Source organism: Cottoperca gobio, chromosome 24, assembly GCF_900634415.1.
Source record: "Cottoperca gobio chromosome 24, fCotGob3.1, whole genome shotgun sequence".
Lineage (NCBI taxonomy): Eukaryota > Metazoa > Chordata > Actinopteri > Perciformes > Bovichtidae > Cottoperca > Cottoperca gobio.
Genome location: NC_041378.1, coordinates 20825882 through 20846064, shown reverse-complemented (window position 1 = coordinate 20846064; position 20183 = coordinate 20825882).

The following is a 20183-nucleotide window of genomic DNA, read 5'->3' as shown; positions in this document are numbered from 1 at the left end:
GAACCACTTCAACTGGCTCCTTTCAACGTAAAGGAGCAGCGGCTCTACTCCGAGTCTCTCACGGATGGCTGAGCTTCTCACCCTATCTCTAAGGAAGACGCCAGCCACCCGTCTGAGAAAATCCATTTCGGCCAGTTGTACCCGTGATCTCGTTCTTTCGGTCATGACCCAGCCTTCATGACCATAGGTGAGGGTAGGAACGAAGATCGACCGGTATATTGAGAGCTTTGCCTTCTGGCTCAGCTCTCTTTTCGTCACAACGGTGCGGTAAAGTGACTGTAATACCGCCCCCGCTGCTCCGATTCTCCGGCCAATCTCTCGCTCCATCGTCCCCTCACTCGCGAACAAGACCCTGAGGTACTTGAACTCCTTCACTTGAGCAATCCACCGGTTTCCTGCTGAGAGCCATGGCCTCAGATTTAGAGGTGCTGATCCTCATCCCAACCGCTGCACACTCGGCTGCGAACCGATCCATTTTCTCTGCCCATTTTATAAAAGAAACTCTACTAAGAGACATATAAATCACCTTCTGAAATCCATGATGCAGCGTTTCTTGAGTTATTGTTTCTATCAGAGAAGCCTAGTGGATGATGCCTTCATAAAATATCATAATATCATAAACCCTTCTTTTTATTATCCAAGCTCTCACATACTCTCACCTTGAAACATATTATTATAATATAACATAATATTAAATGGGTAGCTAAATCATATCCAATAAATCTGTATCCAAAGCACATTTTGATGATTGTGTGTGAAGAGAATAAATGCTTTATCTTAACTAATTTTGTTTTGCTTCTTTTTTCTTGTTAATAATAAAAGGTCTCCAGGTTTACCCAGTGATATGGCCCTCGCTGGTTACATTGTCATCTTGTGTAAAAGGGGAATTCAGTTACAAATGACAACAGTGTTGGCTGAGAGTCTCTGGCTTGTGTGTCAGCAGCGTCTTAGGAAGAGAAAAGACATTTAAAGCAGTAGAAACTGCCGGAAGCTGTCACAGCTGCACATCCATCTTCCATCTTACATTTTCATTTTGGTATATTGTATTTAACCCGACAAATCTGTACCACGAGATGCTGTTATGTAGCATGATTATTTGTTGCTGTTTTGTGGTTTAGTAGTGTGTGTTGTAAACATGGCAACAGTAGTCAGCCTTTTTACATGGGCTTCACATATTCAAATATTGAACTTCATCACCTGTTGCTCTGTACAACGTTATGCAAATCACACTGCTGTAGTGAGTGATGAAAGTGGTTTAGTATGTTTAGTCTATTTACTGAAAATCGCATGCACTTTACATCACAATGAACGTTTTTCAAAGCACGTGTGGAGTAAAGCCATTATTTAAGCTTATAGTTAGGGCTGGCTCAGGCTTGCCTTGGATCAGCCCCTAGTTATGCTGCTATAGGCTTAGACTGCCGGGGGACACCTCCCTGCTCTCCTTCTCTTCTTCTCTCCTCCCCTCCCTCTCTATTTGTATGCATTTATGTAAATGTTTTGACATTTTCCTGGATTCATCCATACTTTCTCTTTTTCATTTCAACACAACATAATTTCTGTCAAATGTTGTATTTGTACTATGTTGTTTATCCTGTACACACGACATCTATTGCACGTCTGTCCGTCCTGGGAGAGGGATCCCTCCTCAGTTGCTCTCCCTGAGGTTTCTTCCATTTTTCCCCCTTTTATTATGGGGTTTCTTTTAGGAAGTTTTTCCTTGTGCGATGCGAGGGTCTAAGGACAGAGGGTGTCGTAACCTGTACAGTCTGTAAAGCACACTGAGACAAATGTATAATTTGTGATATTGGGCTATATAAATACATTTGATTTGATTTGATTTGATGTTTCTATTGGTTTATTAGTGTTTTGTGTTTTAATGTGTATGAACATCACTATGCTGACAATTTATACTTGTTTGACGCACTCAATCCCTCCTTTCTGCTTTCCATGTTGTCTGTGTCACTTATTGTGTGATAATGTAAGTGTGACTGTATTACCAGCAATAGCCTAAGTAGCTTCCTGATAGGTAACAAACGCACATTCAAAAATCAAAAAATTGCACACCTTGCTTTTCAGAGGGTCATCTTTTTTATCAATTAACATAAATGGCTGGTATGTTCCTTTTTAAGACAAGAGTCTAATCTTTAACCTCTTACGAAGTGGGCAAATTTTGAAAGCTGTAAATTGAAAGCTGCTCTTCAACCATTTGCACCAGCTGCATGATTTTGGTCTCATTCAAAAGATAACTCTCTTATTGTTCTTGCAAAACAGTGAGGAATCACTCCAAGTGCTTCTGGCACTGAGTAATAGTGGTCTGAATATACTGAATTTGAAGAAAATACACTCTGTCTGAAGTTTGTTGTTGAAAAAGATGTCTGAAAATGGGTATAGCTGGTAGTCCAGAGCTGAAATACACAATAGAAACATAGAACCAAGTGTTATCAAATTCACCACCCAATTTCAGATAAAAAGGGATAAAAATGTAATTTATTAGACAGGTTTGTCCAAGAGTAACACCAGGCGTACACCAACTGTGCAATATGTACATGTACATGTACATATTATAATATTTATTAATATTTTGTATTTATTTTATTTATAAATAACTATTATATACCCATATTACCTGTTAGTAGTAATCACACAGAGTAAGTGAAGTATAAAGACATTTTTTTTTATAATATTTGTATGTTTTTTTGTATTTTTTTTGTACAATAAATAATTATTATTTTGAAAAAGCAAACCATGGGAAGTGACGCATCTAACGAAAGAGGCGCACATTTCCTTTACGATGCGCGCGCCACCAGGACGCTGAGCTGTTCCAGGGTCAGTTTGTAACAAAAGAAGTGGGTGGGCACTTTCTTATCAAGTTCTTATCAATGAAGGTTGTAAAAGACTCATCGAAGCTCCGATTGGCTCAAATGAAGTGTCAATCTAACGCTGAGAGCCCGCGCTAAAACCAGGATGTGTCTGTACCGTGATGAGAGCACGAGATATTAAGTTATGACTGTTTATGATCACACAATGTAAAAATCGATCAGCTGATTTCACAGATTGCAACACCTGTTCATGGACTTTTATCGATGTGACGATGTTCACGGTGGATATCTTTTTCCCGGAAACGAACGTGTGAACCTCTGGCAGTGCCTTAGGAGCGTCTTTTTCAAAATATTGTTGAAAAGAGGATATTTATGAGGCTTTATAGGTAAGTTGGCTCAAAGTTATGATTTCAGAGTTCAAAAATGTCCATGTACAGGCGCGTTAAAACACCTGCTGGGCCCGCCGGCGGGCCCGCACACTCTATTAACTACATACATTAAGGTAACATTTGTGTAATGTTCCATTGTATGTAATCGGTTCTATCGTATGAAGACCATCTTAATTAAACTATGGTATTACAGCTGTTTTACATCTTGTATGCAGTGGACCAGTGATTGTAAACACTTTGCTATTGAGGGCTTTGTTTTTGATTTGTAACTTCCTTTTGGCAAATAAATGTCCTTGCCTTGCACAAAAAACAATATATGGGCTAAAAAAAAAACTCTGATGATTGATTAATGCACTTCCATAAAGTTTGGCGACTTGTTGTGTGGAGAGACAGCATAAAAAAAAACTGTTCAAAACATTAAACGAGCAGTGGCCAAACTATATCCTACATTTCCCATAATCCTTCTGCATAGCTAGTGCCTTTCAGTCTGTACTTCCCTTTTCAAAAGTAGTTGTGTCGAAGCCCAAGCTTAGATAACCCCGATTACATCATTATGACATCATCAAATAGGACATTTACAGACTTATTTCCTCCAGAGCCACAGAGGACATTTTACAGATTGGTACTCCCCATGACAAAAGTGATTGTTTTAGTTTACTGTCACTCCCGTCATCAACCTTGTGTCCCAGCAGCAGGCAACTGTTTTCAGTGGAAAAGCTCTAAACCCCATTGTACACATTTCCTATGTTATTTCATGCATAGCTGAGTGTTTATTAGCTATATTTTTGGAAATCAATTTATTTAATCATTTAATATTCCAAGTATTCATTAAATATCTTGTTTTTGATTACTACAAATCATTATTTTCATTCCCCTTTCTTAATTTATGAACTAAAATAGTTTTTGTATTACTACATCAGGTTTACACACATAGGTCTAAAATGACCCATGTGTGTAAAGTGTGATAACAATGAAAAAAAGACATAATATAATAATAATAATAATAATAATAATAATAATAATAATAATGTGGTTAAAAAATAATTATTTTAGCAGTGGTTTGGACCAAACAACACATTTAATATTTGAAATCTTTATGTGTCACTTTGTCAAACTCACACATAACACATCATACAGCCGATAACACTGTGATATATTGAACTGTAAGAGTATCTGTAGTGTAACTGTACTGAACTCTGGTGAATGTATATAATGAATGTACTTAATTTAATACCAGGACTCAATATCAATATAATGGAGGAATCCAATGCTAACTTTAGTCCCTCACAAATTAATTATCTTGTTGATAGCGCTGCAGCCTCACTGTGAATAACACTCGACACTGTCGCTCCTCTAAAGAAGAAGATCATAAAACAGAAAAAGAAAGCTCCATGGCTTAATTTACAAATCCGCAAACTAAAACAAAAGTCGAGAAATCTTGAAAGTAAATGGCGTTCCACTAAATTGGAAGAATTTCGTTTAGTCTGGTTAGATCATCTTAAAACGTATAAGAAGGCTCTCCGTAATGCCAGAGCAGCTTATTACTCTTCCTTAATAGAAGAAAATAAGAACAACCCCAGGTTTCTTTTCAGCACTGTAGCCAGGCTGACAGAGAGCCACAGCTCTACAGAGCCTTCTATTCCTATATCTCTCAGTAGTGACGACTTCATGAGCTTCTTTAACGATAAAATTATAATTATTAGAGACAAAATTAATCTCCTCCTGACTTCAATTGGTAATGACTTAACTTCAACTGTTGGAATTTTAAAAACATCTGTAACTCCTGAAATATATCTAGACCAGGGGTGTCAAACATGCGGCCCGGGGGCCAAAACCGGCCCGCCAGAGGGTCCAGTCCGGCCCGCGGGATGACTTTGCAAAGTGTAAAAATTTGTTGTTTTGATCATTAAGTAAAATACTGTTCTAGATACCTGTGACAAAATGTTTTGTGCCTTTGTAGACACACTGATCTGTAAGTTGTAACACACATGTGTAAATGATAAACTGAGGCATACTGTTGTTGAAATTGCACTTATTTTTCTTTCAAGAAATTTCAGGTTCATAATGTTTTGTAAAAAGATAGTTCATTAAATTTGAACATTTTCAGAATGTACGTGTACTTCTTTGCACTAAAACGAAGGGAAGTTATTTATAGGTTGTTATGCTGTGATGATACTGGTCCGGCCCACTTGGGATCAAATTGTGCTGCATGTGGCCCCTGAACTAAAGGAGTTTGACACCCCTGATCTAGACTGTTTTACTCCAATCAACCTTAACCAACTAACTTCAACAATCTCATCGTCTAAGCCATCAACCTGTCTTTTAGACCCGATTCCAACTAAACTGTTTAAAGAAGTTTTACCCTTAATTAACACCTCGTTATTAAATATGATCAACCTGTCTCTATTATCTGGCTACGTACCAAAATCCTTTAAAGTAGCTGTAATAAAACCACTTCTTAAAAAGCCTAGTCTTGATCCAGAGGTTTTAGCCAACTATAGGCCGATATCTAACCTACCCTTTCTCGCTAAAATCCTTGAGACAGCAGTCGCAAAACAGTTGTGTGACTTTTTACATAATAGTTTATTTGAGGTTTTTCAATCTGGATTTAGAGTTCATCATAGCACAGAGACGGCACTGGTGAAAGTTACCAATGACCTTCTATTGGCATCAGACAAAGGACTTGTCTCTGTTCTTGTCTTGTTAGACCTCAGTGCTGCTTTCGACACTGTTGATCATGACATTCTACTACAGAGACTGGAACATTGTGTTGGCATAAAAGGAACCGCACTAAGCTGGTTCAAGTCCTATTTATCTGAGCGATCTCAATTTGTACTTGTTAACGATAAATCCTCCATGACAGCCAAAGTCAGTCTTGGAGTTCTGTACTTGGACCGATTCTATTCACCTTATATATGCTTCCTTTGGGCAATATTATAAGGAACCACTCTATAAACTTTCATTGTTATGCGGATGATACCCAATTATATCTATCAATTAAACCAGATGAAACCAATCAATTGGCTAAACTTCAAGCATGCCTTAAGGACATAAAAACTTGGATGTCTAGCAACTTTTTGATGTTAAACACAGACAAAACTGAAGTTATTATACTTGGCCCTAAACGCCTCCGAAACGCATTTTCTAATGACATAGAAGCTCTGGATGGCATTAACTTGGCCTCCAGCACCACTGTAAGGATCTTTGATCTTTGATCTTTGATCAAGATCTGTCGTTTAACTCCCACATAAAACAAATCTCAAGGACTGCCTTCTTTCATCTACGTAACATTGCAAAAATAAGACACATCCTGTCTCAAAATGATGCAGAAAAACTAGTCCATGCATTTGTTACTTCAAGGCTGGATTACTGCAACTCATTGTTATCAGGTTGTCCCAAAAAGTCGCTTAAGACTCTTCAGTTGATCCAAAATGCAGGATCATATTACTCCTGTATTAGCTGCACTGCACTGGCTCCCGGTAAAATACAGAATAGAATTCAAAATCCTTCTCCTGACTTACAGATCAATTAATGGTCAGGCTCCAGCATATCTTAAAGATCTCATAGTACCTTATAAACCAACTAGAGCATTACGCTCCCAGACTGCAGGTTTACTTGTGGTTCCTAGAGTCTCTAAGAGTACAATGGGAGCCAGAGCCGTCAGCTATCAAGCTCCTCTCCAGTGGAACCAGCTTCCAGTTTGTGTTTGGGAGGCAGACACACTCTCCACATTTAAGAGTAGGCTAAAGACTTTCCTTTTTGATAAAGCTTATAGTTAGGGCTGGCTCAGGTTTGCCCTGGATCAGCCCCTAGTTATGCTGCTATAGGCTTAGACTGCCGGGGGACACCTCCCTGCTCTCTTCCTTCTCTTCCTCTCTCCTCCCCTCCCTCCCCTCTCTTCTTCTCCCTTCTTCTCCCTCTCTATCTGTATGCATTTATGTAAATGTATGTTACTAACTCACCATCCGGGGTATCATCCCCGGAGTGTCTGTCTCTCATGTGGCAGGTTGCCTCTGATAAAGTTTACGTCAGGATCATGAATCGTGACAGCGCCTGCTGACCTGGTCCTGCTGGACACCGGGAAGCCTTATTGACATTTTCCTGGATTCATCCATACTTTCTATTTTTTTTCCAACACAACATCATTTCTGTCAAATGTTGTATTTGTACTATGTTGTTTATCCTGTACACACGACATCTATTGCACGTCTGTCCATCCTGGGAGAGGGATCCCTCCTCAGTTGCTCTCCCTGAGGTTTCTTCCATTTTTCCCCCTTTAATTTTGGGGTTTCTTTTAGGAAGTTTTTCCTTGTGCGATGCGAGGGTCTAAGGACAGAGGGTGTCGTAACCTGTACAGTCTGTAAAGCACACTGAGACAAATGTATAATTTGTGATATTGGGCTATACAAATAAATTTGATTTGATTTGATGAATAAAAGAAAAGAAAACTGATTAAATAAAAACATATGGGAACAGCGCAAATTACCATCTCAGTGCATACATGCCTCATAGATGACAGTCACATGTGTTTGCTCCTTGCACACGGGGCTGTTGCACCTTTTGGGTCTTTGGCAGCTGTGCAGATCTTCCTCTTCACCTGGCCCTCCTGTCAGGTGTCCTCCTGTAGTGGTGGCTGCGTTTGTTCTTTTTAGCCCACATCTTTCCTTTGCCCCTGTAATGTGCTTTTGGAGGTGTGGCGTGCCCTCCATGCGCATACATGCCTCACAAATGACAATCACAAGGGACAACTTCTTAACCAGTATCCCTCTGGCTGAGAAGCTCCTGGAGAAGAACCTGATCATTGTGGGGACTCTTCACCAGAACAAGCCGGACCGCCTGTCATTATTATTACTACAGGTCATTTAACAGACTCTCTGGAGCAGCTTAGGGTTAAGTACCTTGCTCAGGGGCACAATGGTGGCCGCACTGGTATTGAACTTACAACCATCTCAGCCTGTTTGGAAGGTGTACCACTGGACCACTAGGCCATCACCACCACGAAGCCATCCAAATCGAGGGAGAAGCATAAATCAGAATTTGGATTCAGTGGCAACATGACCATGGTGAGCTATGTGCCGAAGAAGGGGAAGGCTGTTGTCCTCCTGAGCACCTTGCATGATGACACATTTGTGGATGACAACAGTGTGAAGAAGAAACCAGAAGTGATCCAGTACCATAACAAAACAAAATCAGGAGTGGACACAATGGATCAGATGGTTTGCAACTACACATGTAAGCGGAGAACAAGGAGGTGGCCCATGGTGCTCTGGCACAATGTGCTGGATGTTGTCACCCTCAATGCCTACACCAACTTCACTGCACAACACCCTGATTACATGGGTGGTGTGACCAATGCACGGCGGCTATTCATCAAGGTGCTGGGCAAAGAGCTTATCATGCCACATATGAAGAGGCGCATGGAGGGCATGCCCCATCTCCAAAAGCACATTACAGGGGCAAAGGAAAGATGTGGGCTAAAAAGAACATACGCAGCCACCACTACAGGAGGACACCTGACAGGAGGAACAAGTGAAGAGGAAGATCTGTACAGCTGCCAAAGACCCAAAAGGTGCAACAGCCCCGTGTGCAAGGAGCACAAACATGTGACTGTCATCTGTGAGGCATGTATGCACTGAGATGGCAATTTGCGCTGTTCCCATATGTTTTTATTTAATCAGTTTTCTTTTCTTTTATTCATTGATTTTACACATTCACCAGAGTTCACTAGTTACACTACATATACTCTTACAGTTCAATATCTCACAGGGTTATCGGCTGAATTATGTATGTTATGTGTGAGTGTGACAAAGTGACACATAAAGATTTAAAATATTAAATGTATTGTTTGGTCCAAATCACTGCTAAAATATTATTTTTAACCACATTATTATTATTATAGTATGTCTTTTTCGTCATGTTTGACACATGTGATGTAGTAATACAAAAATGTATGTATGTATGTATGTAGTTAATACAAAAACTATTTTAGTTCATACATTAAGAAAGGGAGAATGAAAATAATGATTTGTGGTAATCAAAAACAAGATATTTAATGAATACTTGGAATATTAAATGATTAAATACATTGATTTCCAAAGATATAGCAAAGAAACACTCCCATGTTGTGCCTTAGAAGTGATACAAAACATATTTTTATTAAAAAAGAAAGGAAAAATGAAAATAAGAATTTGTGATGATCAAAAACAAGTTAATTGTGGAATCCCTGGAATTCTGAATGATTAAAGTAATTTATTGCAAAGATATTTATAATTAAAACTCACTCAGGTCACTTTGGACCGATGTTGTGTATCAAAGGGTATTAAAGATATTAAGGCTTTTGAAGTCCAGAGTGGCAACATTGAGGCATTTCTTAGTGACTCAGTTTCACTCCAGCTTACCAGAAACTAAGTTAGTCAATTATTTCTTCTGTCAAGGTTGTGAATCTGAATCACAATTGCTGCACGATGACAGTTCTACTGCTTCTCTATTTGCTTCCAGCACCGTCTCACTGAAACCTGGCTGAGACATGAAGAATATGTCAGTCTAAATGAATCCACTCCACCTGGTCATATTAATACTCACATTCCTCAAGGTACTGGCCGAGGAGGTGGAGTTGCGGCCATATTTGACTCAAACCTCTTGATCAATCCTAAACCTAAACTAAACTATAACTCTTTTGAAAGCCTTGTTCTTACACTTTCAAACCCAACATGGAAAAGAAAGCAGCCAGTTTTATTTGTTATAGAACAACCCCAGGTTTCTTTTCAGCACTGACAGGCTGACAGAGTGCCACAGCTCTATTGAGCCTTCTATTCTTATATCGCTCAGTAGTGACGACTTCATGAGCTTCTTTAATGATAAAATTATAATTTTTAGAGACAAAATTAATCACCTCCTGCCCTTAATCCGTACCGATTTATGTTCAACCACCGGAACCTTATAAAAAGCTGTAACACCTAATATATATTTCGATTACTTTTCTCCGATCGACCTTAACCAACTAACTTCAACAATTTCTTTGTTTCTTCTTTCTCTTAGACCCGATTCCAATTTAGCTATTTAAATAAGTTTTACCCTTAATTAACACCTTATTATTATATATTATCAATCTGTCTCTATTATCTGGCTATGTTCCACAATCCTTTAAAGTAGCTGTAATAAATCCTCTTCTTAAAAAGCCTTGATCCAGAGGTTTGAACCAACTATAGACCGATATCTAACCTTCCTTCTCTCTAAGATCCTTGAGAAAAAAGTTTCAAAACAGCAGTGTGATTTATTTTTTTAACATAAAAATAGTTAATTTGAGGTTTTTCAATCTGGATTTACAGTTCATCATAGCACAGAGACGCACTGGTGAAAGTTACCAATTACCTTCTATTGGCATCAGACAAAGGACTTGTCTCTGTTCTTGTCTTGTTAGACACTTGACCATGACATTCTACTACAGAGACTGAAATATTTAATTGGCATGAAAGGAACCGCACTTAGCTGGTTTAAGTTATTTATCTGAGCGATCTCAGTTTGTACGTGTTAACGATAAATCTTCCATGCAAGCCAAAGTCAGTCATGGAGTCCCGCAAGGTTCTGTACTTGGACCTATTCTATTCACCTTATATACTGTTTGCTTCCTTTAGGCAATATTATAAGGAACCACTCCATGAACTTTCATTGTTATGCGGATGATACCCAATTATATCTCTGTCAAGACAGATGAAACTATTATTATGCTGCTATAGATTTAGACTGCAGGGGGACTTACATCTCTCCCCTCTCCATCTCCTTGCACTGGTCCTGCCTGACACCCACGTAAATCCTTTGGAGGCACCGGGAAGATTATTTGACATCCTCCTGGATCCATATTTTTCATATTTAATCACATCATGTTGTAATTTTACTGAGTTGTTTATTCTCAACACACGGCATTATTGCGCGTATATCCATCCTGGGAGAGGGATCTCTTCTCAGTTGCTCTCCATGAGGTTTCTTCCTTAAAGTGTTTTTTTAGGGAGTTTTTCCTTGTGCGATGGGAGGGTCTAAGGACAGAGGGTGTCATATGCTTTTCAGTCTGTAAAGCCCACTGAGACAAATGTGTCATTTGTGATATTTGGCTATATAAATAAATTATATTTGATAAATTATATTTGATCATGGACTGTTTTAAAGACCTCTCAATTAATCTTAACAGTGTTACCAGATTACCACTCAATCCACACCAACAGCTCCCCCTCAGACCCCTAGCCCCCCTCTCTCTCACCGTGAACCTTGTCCTGGCACCGGAACACTTTGACCTGGTTCCTGCCGAGCCTTTTTAATGCAATGTTCCCTTGTTTTTGAGAAGCAGCCCTATACATACCCCTCAGACCGTTCCTGCATCTCTTACCCATTGGGCTCACTGAGAGGAGCGGTGCTCACCTGGGGATCAGCAGTGTGGGAGAGGTAATCTGCTACCTGTTTTTCATATCACGCATTCATCACAGAGATCAGGCAGTTTTACTGAATTGCTAATTAATTGAGTTTCGGACACTCGCCGTGGATAGTGGCTGCAATGACCAGTCTCTTCAGGGAGCGTTCCAGAACTCTCTTCACGACAGGGTTAAGAATGAGCTTGTTTCCCGTGACAAGACTTCGGGCCTTGACCAACTGTTCTTCCTTGCCATACGGGCGGATAATCGGCTGTGTGAGCACCATAGAGAGAGGAATTCCAGGTCGACGCTATAATCTTCTTTCCCCTTTGGCTGCTCCCCGCGGCCAACTGCTGTTTTTTCTGGAGTCCCGATGGGAGACCACGAGAGATCCCAGGCCTGAGCCCTTGCAACATGGACTAGCCCAGTTAACCCCAGAGGAGAAGGTGTGCCAAATCAATTCAAGATCCTGCCTGTACTGTGGCAAGGCTAGCTACCTGATCTCCACCTGCCCAACTTGCCCATTAAAAGGGCCGGCTCTTCAGTAGTAGGAGAAATGCTGATGAGCCAAGCAGCCTGTTGTGGCGCTCCCAGATTTTGTCTCTTTTTGCCCTTATAGACTTTGGAGCTCATGAAAGCCTCATAGATCATAATGTGGCCGTGCAATTAGGTATAGAGATTCAGTCTCCCATTGAAGCTAAAGCCCTAAATGGTTTGTTGCTTACTCAGATTGAACAGAAAACAGTTTCTGTGACATTGTTGCAGTCATGTAATCACAGCGAGAAGATCCGGTTACATGTTATTGCCTGTCCCCACACTCCACTGGTGCTTGGGTATCCTTGGCTGAAGATATAGCATACCATCTGGTCCGCACCCGTGAAGGGGATGAGTGGAAAACAGCCTTCAACACTCCTCTGGGACACTTCGAGTACCTGGTAATGCCTTTTGGTTTAACTAACGCTCCTGCTGTTCCAGGTATTAGTTAATGACATCCTCTGAAACATGATCAACCGGTTCATTTTTGTTTATTTGGATGACATCCTGATTTTTCTCCTGCAGAACATGAGCAGCATTACCTGGTACTTGCCTGCTTTAAAACAGGTTGTATGTAAAGACAAAGAAGTGTGACTTTTGTCTCCACAGTCTCCTTCCTTGGTTACGTGATTGCATAGGGGCAGACCAAAATAAGGTCACTACGGTGTCGGAGTGGCCAGCACCTTCCAGCCTGAAGCAGTTGCAGAATTTTTTGGAGTTTGTAAATTTCTACTGGAAGTTTATTTGCAACTATAGCCGCATTTCTGCCCCGCTCACAGCCCTCACCGCCACCCTCTTCCGTTGGACCCATGAGGCAGAGCTTTGGGAGCCCCTACCAGCATTTGTTCTGGGTACAATCCCTAAACAGGCCAATGAGGAGATGGAGGCTGTGCTCCGTTGTCTCTCTTACGCAAACCCTTCCACTTGGAGCTCTCAGCTGCTCTGAGTGGAATACGCTCACAACTACCTGCTCACAACTACCTGCCCAACCAACGCCTTCTCAGGTATGTCCCCTTTTTTCTGCTCTCTTGGCTATCAACTCCCCCCCTACTCATGAAGAGTAGTAACCTGTACAGTCTGTAAAGCACACTGAGACAAATGTATAATTTGTGATATTGGGCTATACAAATAAATTTGATTTGATTTGATTTGAAGAGGAGATAGCAGATCATCGGTCAGGGCTCACATGCACTGCTGCCACAGGATCTGAAGGCATGCCCACACGGCCTTTCTCCAGTCTGTAACTAAGTCCCAGAGCCAACCACTGCCGCACCCCATGTCCATGTCTCCCAAATTAAACAAGTCTCCACCAGTCCTCTGTCCCCCCCTGCACCTGCTCCTTCCCCACCAAGTATTATTTATGATCACCCTGCCTACACAGTTCTGCTAGACATGCGCCACAAGGGTCGTGGCTTTCAATACCTGGTTGATTGGGAGGATTAAAGACCTAAGGAACGTTTCTGTGTTCAGCGCAGCCGGATTTTGGACCCATCCATTATCAGAGATTTTCATTAGGATCATAAGGGATTCCCCAGACGGGCGCCTGTAGTTGGGGGGGTAGACAGTCCTCCCTGTGTGTGTGTGTGTGTGTGTGTGTGTGTGTGTGTGTGTGTGTGTGTGTGTGTGTGTGTGTGTGTGTGTGTGTGTGTGTGTGTGATTGTAGGAGTGGAGCCAGGCTACCAGCTGCCAATCCAATCACCTCTGCTATAAAGCTCCAGTTCTGACTCCTCCACATCACCAGATTGCAGACTCTGTATTCTCAGTCAGTCAAGATCTAGCTCAGTGATTTACCGCTCTGCCAATTCTGTTCCTAATCCCTGTTATCCTTGTGCGTGCAGTTTCCTCCAGCCTGACTCCTGCTACTGTCTTCAGACCTCCTCCCTCTCCTGGATCCTGTCCTCGCTCTCCCTGGCTTTTCCCCCGTGCCTGTCTCATAGATCTCCAGCTTGCTCGGTTTACCTATTAAATACAATTACTTTGCCCAACTCTTTGCCTCAAGCCTCTGTTCTTTACTTGGGTGATCTGGTTGTTAAAACATTTCAGTGTGGGCCAAAGTTGTTGACAGACTGACAATAAATCTATAATTATATTTACTTAACCTATAATCGAAAATGTATTTATTTCCCATTATATCGATTTAATTGATATATTTCATGTAAATATATTTATGTATTCATACTATTATTTAATTAAAAACATATGTGTTTGGTTTATACTTTTTTTGAGTTCCATAGTTTCGAGGTGAAGACATGTCTGCTTAACTATTTCACATCCACAGAATTCACATGTGGAGTCACAAATATCTCAACATGTCCTTGGGCTGTGGGTAAAAAAGAAACAGACTGCTAAAACATTTTGTGTTTGAATGTGCAATTGGTAAAGAATTGTAGACATTAAAATAAAATAAAAAGCTAATCACATTCCCGAATCCTCCTCTAATCAATATTAGTTTGATGTATTGGGTTTGTAACAGCAATCAAGTTATGTCTGAGCCGGTATTCCCCAGTCCTATAACATCCCCTCCCACAACTTCGTTCCCTCCTGCAGTAACTTGTGCCTCAGCCTGCTTCTGCTCTGGAGAGTCCTGGTGACCTAGATTCAGCCGGAGTTTACTGCAGACTCCAGCACGGGCTGTTTTCACTCCGCTGCCAGCGCCAAATCCACGCTTTGCTTGCACATCAGCGCTCTGACCCATTTCTCCATGGCAACAGCTCCACATGCTCTGACGATGCAGTGGCGGAGGCTGGCAAGGAAAAGAGAAGTGCAAGGCTCCCTGACCTGCAGAGTAGTGAATGGTGGGGCTGTACCTTCTCTCATATTGGTTTTACCCTCTAACCCCTTTCACTCTCGCTCCCCATTCAGTGCCCTGCATATTCATGAGTGGATTACGCAATACACATATGAAGATGCAATGACTGCATGGTGTTTGATTTCCCCAGTTTTGAGGTAGATGTTTTTCGTTAGTGTTGCCAGTGATTTTTCTTGTCTGTGTGTCCTTTAAACTACACTGGTGACTCCCGTTGTTCCCCTATCCTGTGTCATATGCTGCTATAATTCACTGCCACACCCCAGTTGAGTTGCTCTGTCAGTGGTCTAGACCCTTTCTTCATCTTGATTATTCTATTGTTGATGTTCAAGAATAACCACACTCAGGAATATTACTTTTAAAACAGGTCAAAGTGTTTCCTTGATATTTCACAGGAATTTATTTGGATATTAATTCAGAGGTAGGATTTGAATGAACAGCGACCGTAACAGGTTTTGCTGCTAGCTACAGCAGTTGGGTTCAGCTCGCATTACAAAGTTGGCCAGTATCAGTGTCCTTGTCTCTTGCCAGCAGAACTGCCTAGAATAAGGCTGGCCCTGCTTGATTTTATCACAATAACACAGTCACTTCACATTTACGCCGGGTTTAAACCTACCCTGCCAACTGCCACCACTCGGCTCAGATAACACCAGTGACAATCAACACTCTGTCTGTCTCTGCGTACCTGCTGGGGCAGTTTATAACATGGCTAATATCCATGCAAATCCCAGCCTGCCAATGTTCACCCTAATATTCACAACCACAGAAACTGTTGTGCTTACTGGACAATAATATATTTTACAGTCAAGTCTACATGCTGCAACTACAAGATTGAAATTGCTTGCAAACTAAAGCAGGATGACAAATAAAGTCATGTTTCCTATCAGACTAATTGATTCAAAATTCAAAATCCATCATCCAAACTGGCTTACCATGCTCCCAACTGGGGTTTAATGAACACAGGTTGAAATAATTACCATAGGATAATTATAGGATTACTTATTCAGGATTCATAATATCTGCTATAAGCTTGTAGTTTCAGTCTGAGTCCCCATTAACACTTCATTTAAAGTGTCTCATTTCCAGATAAAATCCATATACTGTTCAGTACACTTTTGTTTGCACAAGTAGCCTGTGTTAACCAGTGCAAGGGGGTACTTAAGTGGGGCGTGTTGTTTCGGGTACAGGTGAATGAGTGAGCTGGGCTTATTCATGCGGGGCTATTTTCGTTTGGAGCGCAGCCATATCCTATATAAATCTCTGTTAACCACATCATAAATCTGGTTGCATCTGTGTTGCTTTTTCTGCACTACATGAAAATCTGAATCTAACCTACTCCAGTCCAGGGGAGGTTGTAATGCAGCTCAAGCTTGTTGCTAAAATGCCAGAGAAGAATAATCAATGAAGCATGCCTGCAGGATAGTAAGGGCAGTCAGATTGAGGCCACTGCCAATTTCACATGACACACTCTTATGACTAGGACATTTAGGAAATGCTTTCTTTGCATTACAGCAGTGTATGGGAAACGCATTACTGTCACTCCCCAATCCCTCTTGTGCTGGGAATGAGGATGTCAGAGCCTCAACGCCAAATATTATCTCTTTACATATTCTACATTCATATGATTATCCTTTTCACATAAATTGGCTTACTGAACTAATTACAGTTTACCTCAATATCTGAGAGCCACCTTTTAAAGCCAACACATGGATGGACTATGAACTAGATACAAGTGTTTTCATCATGGGTACACGTTACGCACTCTTCCTGCTGCTTGAGATAACCTAATAATACTTGGAGAGACAGGTGCATTTAATTGCAACTTTTTTTATTTATTTGGTTGAATGCGAGTAGAACATGAGTTTGTTAGCCCATTTCAAGCACAAGCTTTAAGCTTTATTTAATTTCTCAGGTGAAGATTTTGTGTTCAGTAAAGAAGTGTAGCAGCTATGTACTGATATACTGTAAATAGCTTGAAAGGGTGCCCAATGGAAAAAGGAAAATAGTTTTCTGGTCAAGAACATTAGTGATAGTGAAAGTCTTTTTAATCCTAGTTGCATTATGAATACTAATAATGCACCATGTTTCACTTCATTATATCATTATATATTGAGATTGCAGCTACTTCTTACAGTCAACATATTTACCCAGAAATTGCCGCAATAAAGAACTGTTAATGGGATACAGTCTGCTTGTGCCTGACAACACCAGTGCAGCTGTTTGCTTCAGTCAATGTGTAAAATAGGAATCTTCTCACTCTTGTAATACTGAAATCTTTCATCCCTGTAACACTTCACACCTGTTTTTTTGCCATGTACATTTACTAGGAGAATCACAATGATACAATAAGAGAGACCCCCACCACCACCACCACCACACAATCTCAGAGACATACCCTATTCGTGGCCAAAGGGTCATTGGTCTGATATTCCATCTGGGCCACCTTCTTCTGCCTTAAACAAGATTATTCCATGGCAACCAGAGAAATAAAGGTCTGCAAAACAAAGACTCCAGAAAACATAATGTGTTGAGTACAAATCTCCACCCAGTCAATGCAATTAAATGCCTTTAGTTGTGTCAGAAACCCTATAGGGAGTTTGTCCTTACTCCATTTTCAGTACAACCTCTGAAACTGATCTTTTAGACTAAATATCAGCCCAAGGTCACAAACAAAGTCTCTTTAGATTATTGTCATATACTACAAAGCTTTCACTAGTTAAAGGATACTTCCAGTTTCTTACTACTTAGGAATGATGGCCAAAACTACAAAAACAAGACCTATGGATCCTGATAACAATGTGCTCACCATAGTATTTTGCAGGAATCTAGGAATATGGTGACATTTCTAGAACAAATTCCAACAGAGCAAGAAACAGTTTGTACACAGGTCCACTCTCTTGCCGGATTGTCTAAATCTGATTGTTTGCTCATGTTTCTGACCCATGTTGTCGCCGCATTCTGAGATCACAGCAAATAACTTATTGAGTACCATGTTATTATTACCAATAGGCATGATGGCCACTACTGGGGGAGGGGGCTTCAGAGGTTCTTCAGATCGTCCAAGAGATTTTTACTGAAGCTGTCTTCCCCTCTTTTCTCTTCTAATTCTCTCCTTTGCATATTTTGGAGGACTTTCGGTGCTAGACTGATCCCCCAGGCCCCAGTTCCCAGCACCTCTAAGCCTTACAATAAATCCAGACTTGCCAATTGTATTCCAGCTGTTGGGTACTTGTGCCATGATCACAGACTGATGTGTGAGTTGATGTGAGCATAGGCTGGGGGCTGAACACATCGCTTCCTCACACAATGAACCACCCAGAAGTCCCTAAAGTGTCTAATCCTTTCCCACCATTGTCTACGTATTCCTATGACGAGAATGACAACCAATATTCATATGATTGCAATTGTTGTTGCAAATGGTGTCGTTGAGAGTTGTGGTGCCCAAGTAGTGTTTGTGCCTAAGAAAATACTGGAATCCTTGATGTGACTCACAAAAGCAGCTTGAATAGGTGTCCTCTCATGCCAGTCTCTGCTCTCTGTTTAACAGGGTTTTGACTAACCTTATTGCCACTGTTGTCAGTGCCCAGACATCCAAACAATCTAGCAGGCTCATTAAACCTACTCAATAACTGCTCTCTTTGTTTTCCCAAGTTGTGCCTTTTAGAGGAAGTCTCATGTATTGGTTGACCTGTGACATTGTTCAAATTCTTAAAAAAATATATATATATGTGTGTATATATATATTACAATATCTTTCTAAATGGATGATTTTGACCAAACAGGAGCTTGTCACATTGGATCACCGCCCAAGATCCCAGAAGGCAGTACTAAAACATTGAACAGAGTTATTTTCAGCACAATCCATGAATTATTTCTGCAGCTGTCCGACTTCTTCCATGTTTTTTTCATATCAGGCAAAACATTTATTGTTGTCTGTTTGTAGCTTACCATTAAACATAATCTTTTCAAACCAGGCAGACGTGTCAGACTAGGTCTGAGAGACGTTTGTGTAAAAGTGAAAGAGGGAAATAAATCAATTGAAGAACTTGATGTGCCAGCCGTAATGACTCCAGCATTGTGTAGTTATGTCTGCGCCATCACTGCCTTCAATGGTGCAAAGTTAATGTGAAGAGGCATTTGGCTGATGGCTTTCTCTTCATGAAAGGATGTGAATAGGGATATTTTTCTCCTTTTCTTTCTCTTCCTGTGATCTCTCCACAAGGCACCAGAGGCACAGAAGGAATCAGTGGACACACAAGAGACAATGACACTCGGCATTCAAAAGTTAGTAAACTTGCGTTTAGTGGCTGAACTCCTATTTGTCCCTCTACCCCTGCTGTGGGCTGTGAACAGGACTATTTTGTCTTTGGTCTTCTCTGTTTGTGAATAGCTACTGAGGGTCTCTCAGATTTAAAAAGCTCAAAATTGCGCAGCATAATGAAGAGAATACTGACGATTTCTGACATGAGCTTTCACAACTCATTCTTCATCTTTTAGACCCAGCTATTGTATCTAAGGGCAAGCCCCTTCCAGCTTCAAAGATCTGGTGCACCACCAGATTGTTGCTTTGTTATTACTGTTCAATTTTACAAGTTATATTTGAAAGCTCCACACGCTGCTTTAAACACTTTAAAAGCTGCTTTAAGGTTTTAAGGATTACACGTCACATATATTTGACATATTATGGTGTTATGATGTTGGGTATGACTTGTTAGCTAAATATTGCCTAATTACGATAGATAGATAGATATTTTATTTATCCCGAGGGAAATTCAATTACACAGACAAATAGCAAGATTAGCATTTAATCGTTGTGTGTTTTTGGCCTCCTGACGAATGCATGTTCAACATTCTCTTTTTAGCTCTGTTTTGGTCTCCACCAATTCTTGAGGGAAATATCTGCTCAGGAAGTTTTCTGTGAAGCGCGTATGAAGGTTTATATTGTTTTAGACCTCTAAAAAACAAAACAACGAGATGAGAGGCTAAAAAGCTCTGTCGAGATCACATTACACATAGTATACACATAGTGTGCAAGAAGCAAAAAGCATCTTGCACACACCCAAGAAGCAAAAAGCCTCCCAAAGCTATTAGTAACCTTTTTTACCACCACTGTTAGTGCCTGCTTCTAGCTGGGCTTCTTGTTTCACAACTAAGGTCTCAATAAGCTATTTGTGAACAGCATCCTAACTCACAGTCAGTTGGTTACTGGGACATGGACTTGGGCTATTAGAGT